Source organism: Acinonyx jubatus, chromosome D2 (assembly GCF_027475565.1).
Source record: "Acinonyx jubatus isolate Ajub_Pintada_27869175 chromosome D2, VMU_Ajub_asm_v1.0, whole genome shotgun sequence".
Taxonomy (NCBI): Eukaryota; Metazoa; Chordata; class Mammalia; order Carnivora; family Felidae; genus Acinonyx; species Acinonyx jubatus.
In genome coordinates, this window is record NC_069393.1 from 31,668,886 (window position 1) to 31,678,236 (window position 9,351).

Here is a 9,351-nt window from a genome sequence, read left to right on the forward strand (position 1 = left end):
AGACATGTCTCCAAAAAAGACATCCAAATGGCCAACAGGTACATGAAAAGATGTTCAACATCACAGATCAGCAGGGAAATGAAAATCAAAACCACAGTGAGAATTCACCTCCCACCTGTTAGAATGGCTATCATCAAGAAGACAACGGGTCATTTGTTTTGTTTCTTAAATTCCACGAGTGAGATCATAGGGTATTTATCTTTCTCTGACTTATTTCACTTTGCAGTGTATTCTCTAGATCCATCCATGTCATTGCAAATGGCAAGATTTCATTCTTTTTATGGTTGAGTAATGTTCCATTGTATGGTCGTAGAGGGAAAAAGGAGAGAGGCAAACCAAGAAACAGACTGTTAATTCTCGAGAACAAACTGATGGTTACCAGAGAGGATGGAGAGGTGCGGTGGGGGGGGGGGGGGGGGGGAGGGGGAGGCAGGGGAATGGGTGAAACAGGTGATGGGGATTAAGGAGTGCAGTTGTGATGAGCACCAGGTGTTATATGGAAGTGTTGAATTACTAAATTGTGCACCTGAAACTGATATTACACTGTATGTTAGCTGGAATTTAAATAAAAATTAAAAAAAAAAAAGAAAACAACAGATAACAGATATTGGTGATGATGTGGTCAAAAGGGAGCCCTGGTGCACTCTCGGTGGGAATGTAAATTGATTTGGCCACTATGGAAAACAGTATGGAGGTTCCTCAAAAAATTAAAAATAGAATTCCCATGTGACCCAGACATTCTTCTCCTGGGTATGTTTCTAAAGGAAATGAAAATGGGATCTTGAAGAGATCTCTGCACGCCCACGTTCACTATTCACAGTAGGCAAGATATGGAAACAATCTAAGTGTCTGTCACTGGATGAATGGATAAGGAAGAGATACAATAGAATATTATCTATATTATAATGCAATATATTATATATTATGATACAGCATATATTTATATCCATAGGTATGCACACGATGGAATATTATTCAGCTATGAGAAAGTAGGAAGTCCTGCTCTTTGTAACAACACAGATGCAATTTGAAGATATGATGCTGAGCAAGACAAGTCAGACAGAGAGAGACAAATACTGTGTGATATTACTTATATGTGGAATCTAAAAAAGCCAAGCTTGTAAAAACAGAGAGTGGAATGGTAGTCACCAGGGGTTGGGGGGCAGGAATTGGGGAATTGTTGGTTGAGGGTACAAACTTGGAGCCAGTAGGTAAATAAGTCCTAGAGACCTAATGAACACCATAAGGATGAGAGTCAACAACACTGTATTATAAACTTCAAAGCTGCTAAGAGACTAGATCATAATTGTTTGCACCACAGAAAAGAAATGATAATTATGTGACATGATAGAAATGTTAGCTAACACTACAGTGGCAATCATATTGCAATGTATAAATGTATCAAATCAACACATTGTATACCTTAAACTTATACGTTATATGTCAATTATATCTCAATAAATTTTTAAAATATCTTTAAAGTAAAAAATACATCATTGAACTTAATAGAATGGATACACTTCTATGGGACACAGCTGTTTAGCTCAGAGAAACTCACCCTGAATGGAGCAGAGAGATAGGTAATATAAGCATCAACTTACTGGTTGCATAATATTCCATCATGTGTGAGTTCAGCAAATTTTCAGGATATAAGATCAACCCACAAAAATCAATAACATTTCTATATAATAACAATAAACATGCAGAAACCTAAAATTAAAAAACCCAATACCATTTACTGTAGCTTCAGGAAAATAAAACATTTAGGTATTCACTTAACAAAACACATGTAGGATCTTTATTGAAAATGACAAAATCCTGGTGAAAGAAATAAAAGATCTAAATAAATGAAAAACATACCATGTTCATGAATTGGAAGATTCACAGAGTGAAAATGTCAATTCTTCCCACACTGATCTGTAGGTTTACATTTCCTATCAAAATCCCAAACAAGATCTTTGTAGACATAGACAAACTTATTCTAACTTTATTTAGAATATATTTTATTTAGAATAAATTTATTTGGAATATATCTTTATTTAGAACTTTTTTCTAAACTTATATGCAAATACGCAGGTCCTAGAATAACTAAAACAATCTTTTTTTTAAAAAAATTTTTAATGTTTATTTGTTTTCGACAGCGTGAGCAGGGGAGGGGCAGAGAGAAAGGGAGACACAGAATCCGAAGCAGGATCCAGGCTCCGAGCTTTCAGCACAGAGCCTGATGCGGGGCTCGAACTCACAGACCGCGAGATCATGACCTGAGCTGAAGTTGGAGGCTCAGCCGACTGAGCCACCCAGGCACCCCTAAAACAATCTTGACAAAGAAGAATGAAGTAGGAAGAATGACTCTATCAAATATTAGGTCTACCTGTATAGCTTCAGCAATAAAGACTATGTGGTATTGGTGGAAGGAGAGATTCTTAGGTCAATGGAACAGAAGGGAGGACCCAGAAACAGACCTACACAAATACATCCAACTGATTTTTCACAAAGGCACAGAAGCAATTTGATGCAGGAAAGAAACTTTTCAACAGGTAGTGCTACAGCAATTGGACATCCGTATAGACAAAAATAGGAACCTCGACCTAAACCTTGCACCTTGTACAAAAATTAACTGAAGGGGCGTCTGGGTGGCTCAGTCAGTTGAGCATCTGACTCTTGATTTCAGCTTGGGTCACGATCCTAAGGTCACGGGATCGAGCCCCACGTCAGGCTCTGCACTGAGTGGAGCCTGCTTAAGATTTTCTCTCTCTCTCCCTGCCTCTGTCCCTCTCTGCCCCCCGCCTCTAAAATAAACAAAAAGTGAAAAAATATTAAAAATTAACTCAAGGGCACCTGGGTGGCTCTTGATCTCAGGTCAGGTCATGATCTCACGGTTCCTGAGTTTGAGTCCCATATTAGGCTCTGCACTGACAGCACAGAGCCTGCTTGGGATTTTGTCTCTCCCTCTCTCTGCCCCTTCCCTGCTTGCACTCTCTCTCTCTCTCAAAATAAATAAATAAATAAATGACATTAACTCGAAACTGATCATAGACTTCGATGTAAAACATAAAACTCCAAAACTCTTAGAAAAGCTTTAGGATCTGGGGCACCTCAGGTGGCTCAGTTAAGTGTTCAACTCTTGATTTCTGCTCAGGTCATGATCTCATGGTTTGTGGGATGGAGCCTCACATCAGGATCCATGCTAAAAGTGCAGAGCCTGCTTGGGATTCTCTCTCTCTCTCTCTCTCTCTCTCTCTCTCTCTGCTCGTCCCCTGCTTGCACACACATGCACACACACACTCACACATGCACTCTCTCAAAATAAATAAAGAAAAAAAAAGAGAAAAACTTCAGGATCTGTAAGTAGGCAAGGAGTTCTTAAACTTGACACCAAAATCATGAACCATAAAAGGAAAAATTGACAAATTGGACCTCGTCAAAACAAACTGTGTGGACCTCCTTTGGATCTTGGTTTGAACAAACAGTAAACAATTATGAAAGAAGGGAGAAATTTGAACGCTGGTTTGATAGTTGACAATATTAAGGACACGGCTAAAAGGATATTTAGGGTTTGGTTAAAATTCTGGGTGGGATATTAGAATAATGATTTTTTTAAAAAAGAGTTCTGATCTTTTTGAGGTGCATGATAAAATACCTGCCGATGAAATAATGTAAAGTCTGGGATTTTATTTTAAATAATTGGGGGAATGGAAAAGGGACAAGTTAAAAGCAGTTGGCCATGAGATGATAATTCTTGAGACTGAGTAATTGGTAGAAGGTAGCTCTGTATATCATTCACTCTACGTCTATATATGTTAGTAATTTTCCATAATAAATAACGGAAATATTAAAAAAAATTATAGAAATGTTGTGGCGATAACCTTTCTCCCCTGCTTTCCTTGTAGCATAATTCCTAAGTTTTTTGAGGGACACATGGCCTCCTAGAAGTAAGGATTTTTCTTGTCTTTCCTGAAATCCCTTACAGCTAGGAATGCACTGCTGAGGGATGATTAAGCTCTAACCAATGGAAAGTAAGTGGATACGTGAGGTATAAACTCACAGAGGAACTTTTTTGCTTCTTCCTTCATGATAACTAGAATGCAGACATGATGGCTAGTCTCAAGCAGCCATATTGGAGCATGAGGTCAAAGCTACTCGATGAGAATAGCAGAACTGGATAGAAGTAGCCTAAATCCCTGATAATTATGGAGGTGTCACACTAGCCTAGACAGCTTGTCTCTGGACTTTGTTTATATAAGGTTTATGTCTAAAACTTCTATCTGGCTGCTATAATTTTTGGTTTTTGTCACTCAAGGTTGCATCTAATGCTATTTGATTTAGTTATCACCCTCAAAGACAAAGTAAACGTGACACCTTTACTTAACTATTCGTTAAGTTGGGACATTCAGATGAACTTTCAAGTTTTTGCTATTCTAAATAGTGTAATGTGAAACTCTTTCTGCAAAAAACTCTAAGTCTATGTGTTTGTGCTCATATATTTTATTATTTTCCTGGGAAAGATTTCTGGTCTTGGAATTTTAGGGTCAAAGAATGTCAACATATTAATATCCCTCAATACACACCGCCAAGTCGCTTTCTGAAATTATATTCCTGCCAGTTGAGTATACGAATACCCATTTCATGGTCTCTGCACTTTCTCCAAAGCCCTCAAGCAGGTGAGGTATGGCCGGGAGTTAAGACTCTAAGGTGATGGGAAATGGTGAAACATATCTGGATGGCTTTCTTGTTTCTTGTTTAGGGTAAGAACTTATAAAAGAGGAAAAATTGAGTTAACGGTAGAACATATTTTTTTGAAGACAGGGATGAGGACCAAAGAATGAAACTATCCATCATTTGTTTAACACCTACTATGTACCAGGTCCTGTTTGGGCCTTGACATAAAATAATCTCAAGTCAGCTCTGCAAGGTAGATGTTTTATTATTTCCATTTCACAGAGGAAACAACTGAGGTTTGGAGCTGTTAAGTAAATTGCTCAGGGTCTTGTGGCTGCTAAGTAGAAAAGCAGGGTTTCAAAAAAGCCTGTGCCCTGCCTCTTGGAGAGGCACTGATCTCAGGGAAGGACAGACATTCCCAAATTAACCCCAGTTGCCCTCTGCAAAATATGAGAATATGAGGACTACCCTATTCAGGCCTGTTTCTCTTTGTCCCACCCACCCCAAGGTGTGAGCCTTCCCCACCCCTAAACCCACCCCCCACCCGCCCACTGTCCAAGGTTCTCAGGTGCGGGGGCCATAGTTTCTCGGAGGGTGGGAGGCTGCACCAATTGAATGAAAGAGTGGCTTTGAGCAAATTACCCAACTTCCCTCTGCCTTCAAGCGGAGGATGAAGGTGTTGTCTTTGAAGGGGCTTGGGAAACCCATTTGGAAGCTATGATAACAGCTGACAGTTATTCAACACCTACCAAGTGCCAGGCACTTCGCCTAACCTGACATTTTTTTTTTTCCCCCTGAAAGGCCAGTAAAAGCACTGAGGGTTCCCTCTGTCACCAAGGCGTGTGGGCCACCTGGGACCACCCGTGGTTAAGAACATAGTTCTGACCTCCCCTGAGCAGAACCTCAGTCCAGGCTCATGGTTCCCTGGTTGGGCGATCTGGGCTGGTTATTGTCCCTGTCTTAGCTTCAATGTTCTCATCTGCAGGGACTCTGAGGGCTGCACAGATACTGAGACGGTTAAGGAGATAACACAGGCAGAGAACTCAGAAGAGGGCTTGGCATATGGAAAGCCTGGGGAAGGTTAGCTTGCACGTATGGCAAGAATGCACTGCCAATCTCGTCTCCTCTGGGAAGTGGCAGAGGGTGGACGGTGACCCCCTGCCAGGTCCCGTAGGGCACCAGGGCCAGAGCTCCAGAGCAAGGGGAGTCTCTGGGCCCCAGTCCCTATGCCCTGTCGTGAGGAAGGAGGCCGCTCACGCTGGTACCCTGAACAGCCTCCTGGTGACTTGACCCAGAGACGGGTTGGGGGTGGAGGGCTGGGGAGGCAAAGCCAGGAACCCAGAAATCTATCACCCTCAAAGACACAGAAACAGCCCTTTGCTGTTTTGATGGAAAAGACAAGAAATCCTCCTTTGTCTATGCCTACCCCCTGCAGAGAGCTGCAGCCACAGACCCAGGGCTGGTCAGTTCCCTCCTGGTCTCTTGAGACCCTGTCCTGGGAGGAATGACCCTCCCCCCAGCCCCACATCTCCTCTCAGGGCACTTTGCATCCCAGTAACAGAAACCTCCTCACCGTCCAGCAGCGATAGCCTACTAGGCTTTAACCGACTGCCAAACAACAAAAATAACCCCCAAACGAAAGGCACAACTGTTATGTATGAAGCCTTATCCTCGGATCCAGCTTTAAATAATAACCATAGTAATAACTACAGCTACTGTTTATTTTACTTGGTTAGAGGGACGTTCCACTAAATTCAATGCTCACAACAACCCTGGGGGGTAGGGTAATATTATTATCCCCATTTCACAGATGGGAAAGCTGAGTCACAGAGAAGTTAAGCCACTTGCCCAAGGTGACAGATCAGAGGGAGAATTGTATGAAGGCCCCTCCCCCACCCAGCAGGCCTCTCAGGATTGCTGAGGGTCTCTGTGTTCTCTCTGTCCTCCGGGTGCCGTGTGGCCGTCTTCGTGCCCACCCCTTGCCTGGGTGTCTCCACTCTCACGGGTGGGTCTGGGGGCCTTCCAGCTGGCCACAGGAAGCAGCATTCTGAGCGCATTTCTGACTTAGAAAATCCCACCTCACCTTTCGGGCACCCGGCTGGCTCAGTCGATAGAGCATGTGACTCTTGATCTCGGGTGGTGAGTTGAAGCCTTGTTGGGCATAGAGCGTACACACATACATACATACAGGTATTACCTAAGAAGGAATCTGACGTGGCACTCAGAGACTGTAGAGCTGGGCAGATCTCAGCCAGCCAAGGACACGGAATCTCATTGTCCTCCCTTCTCCTGCCGCCCCTCAATAAGATGATTTCAACAAGAAGATCCTGGGGCGCCTGGCTGACTCAGTCGGTTAAGTGTCCGACTTCAGCTCAGGTCATGATCTCACGGTTTGTGGGTTCAAGCCCCGCGTTGGGTTCTGTGCTGACAGCTCGGAGCCTGGAGCCTGCTTTGGATTCTGTGTCTCCCTCGCTCTCTGTCCTTCCCCCACTTGTGCTCTGTTACTCTCTGTCTCAAAAATAAACAAACATACACTGGGTGTTGTATGGAAACCACTTTGACAATAGATTATATTAAATAAATTAAAAAACATAAAAATTTTTTTTAAAAAAGAAAGAAAATCCTGCCCTGCTTTTCAAATAAACATGGTGTAATATTGTTCTTCTGGGACTATTTCAGTGGCGTACATAATAAATATTTTTTCTTAAAACAATAACAACAAAAAAGAAAGAAAGAAGGAAAGGAAGGAAGGAAGGAAGGAAGGAAGGAAGGAAGGAAGGAAGAGAAAAAGAAAAAAAAAAATCCTGTCCCAGACAGCGAGCCTGAACATCCGGCTCTGGTTACCTTCTCGTGTTTACCGTGAGGCCCAACAAAGGCTCCTTGTGCAGGTCCCCAGGTGGCAGGTCTGTAAGGACACGGGTTAGGACTGTGGCTGTTTATTCCAGCACCGGGCTTCCTCTCTCGGAGGTGAGGAAGTTGCTGTCACAGACCTTGTGGAAACTGATGCCATCCCCTGCTTCTTCTCCCGTTCATTGGCCCTACTTTCAGCCAGGGTGCCCAGCTCTACCCGACAACTTGCGACCTACACACACACACACACACACACCTGCAGACCCACACACACACACACATACACAGCCTTCCAGGAAAGCAGAGGAGTCTTTGAATAGCCTCATGGGGTTCCTGCACATCCAAGGTGGTTTGCAAAATTGTAGCGTGTGTGTAGAGTGCAAGTAATTGCAAGATGTAATTTGTGGGGCCCAGTGCAAAATGAAAATGTGGGACTCAGTGCTCAAAAAGTTTTATGCATTTCATGATGGCAACAGCAAAACATTAAGTGAAGCACAGGTCCCTTCTGAACACAGGTGCCGTCTGAACACAGGACACACACCCAGGAAGTGGGCCCTGTGCACACGGGTGCACTGTGTTTCTACTGCAGGCACTTTTCTGATCAGAAGGCTCAGGGCTTTCGTTACAATCTCGAAGGGGTCTGCGACTCTCTAAATGTTAAGAACTGTTTGGTAGCTAAGTGCCTGAGTTAGGCAGGCCTGGGATTGAGTCCCTGGTGCATCACTTACTAGCTGTGGGCCCTGGACCAAATTTCTTACCCTCACTGGACCTGTTTCCTCTTCTGTAAAAAGGGGGTTTTAAGAACACCTAGCTCACAGGGTTATTAGGAGGATAGGAGAGGCAGGATAAAGAGATTAGCACAGAGCCTGGCACGTTAGTATGCAGTCAACTAATTAACTACTAGTTAATTCTACTCTGCTCATTGTGTTCAATGTCACATTCTTCTAAGGCCCGACCTTAGCAAGCTGTGCCTTCCACGGTGTTCCCAGCAGGCCCGGCACAGAGCCTGGCAGGCACTCTCAGGGACTCGAGCTGGTGTTTCTGTCAACTGGCCTGGTGTCTTGGCTGGCCTTACCCCCAGGCCTTGCTCTATTGGCTGACCTGACTGGTTTGGTCTGCAGCGTCCAGGCGACATATTCTTGTAGTGAGCGGACAGATTCCAAGAGGATCTCATCGATTTTGAACACAGCGTCACGCTTGACAGAGCCTTCTCCCAAAGTGGGGTACCCGGGAGAGAGTTCTTAAGAAGTCTCTCCTGGCCCATGGTGGCCCATGTGTCCCCTCTGGCACCCATGACGTGGCTCCTCAGGGGCCTCCGTGCTGCCTAATCAGTTATCTCCATTGTGCCTGGCCAGTATCATAGGAAAAAGAGCCCTTGTGATCCAGTCGTCTCCTCCCTCCTTGCCCCGCAGCCTGATGGCCCAACCCCTCCTCACCTCTTTTGAGTGGAGAGGAAGCTGGGAACACAGCAGGGGCCGCGACTGGCTGCGTGGCACGGGGTGATCTCAGAGAAGTCTGGAACCTCTCCGGGTCTCTTTCCCCACATTTGTGATAGGAGGATGGAGCATCTTCATTCCTGCCCTGGAGGAGCCTCCCCCATACATCCAGGGAGGCTTTTCAGTGTGCACATGTGCATCTTTGCACTGATGAAAAGTGGAAACCCCCAAATGTCCATCTGGAGGGGGTGGTGAATAAGTGGTCGTTAAGTCATATTATGAATGTTATCTGGCTGCTCCTAAAAGCCACGTGGGTTGACACAGAAAGGTGTCCAGGATGTATTTTTAAGTGGAAAATGAACACTGCAAAATGATACAGACAGTGTAAATCATTTACGTAAAAATA

The 9,351-nt window shown here is 44.1% G+C and overlaps 1 long non-coding RNA gene across 1 annotated transcript; it reads right to left on the minus strand.

The window, feature by feature from the left end:
* Positions 1–6,355: 6,355 nt before the first annotated feature.
* LOC128312611 (uncharacterized) lies at positions 6,356–8,101 on the minus strand. The gene is made up of 2 exons (XR_008292103.1): positions 7,518–8,101; positions 6,356–7,165 (listed from the first exon to the last, which is right to left on the minus strand). It is a non-coding gene; the product is annotated as an uncharacterized LOC128312611 (long non-coding RNA).
* Between the last annotated feature and the right edge of the window lie 1,250 nt (positions 8,102–9,351).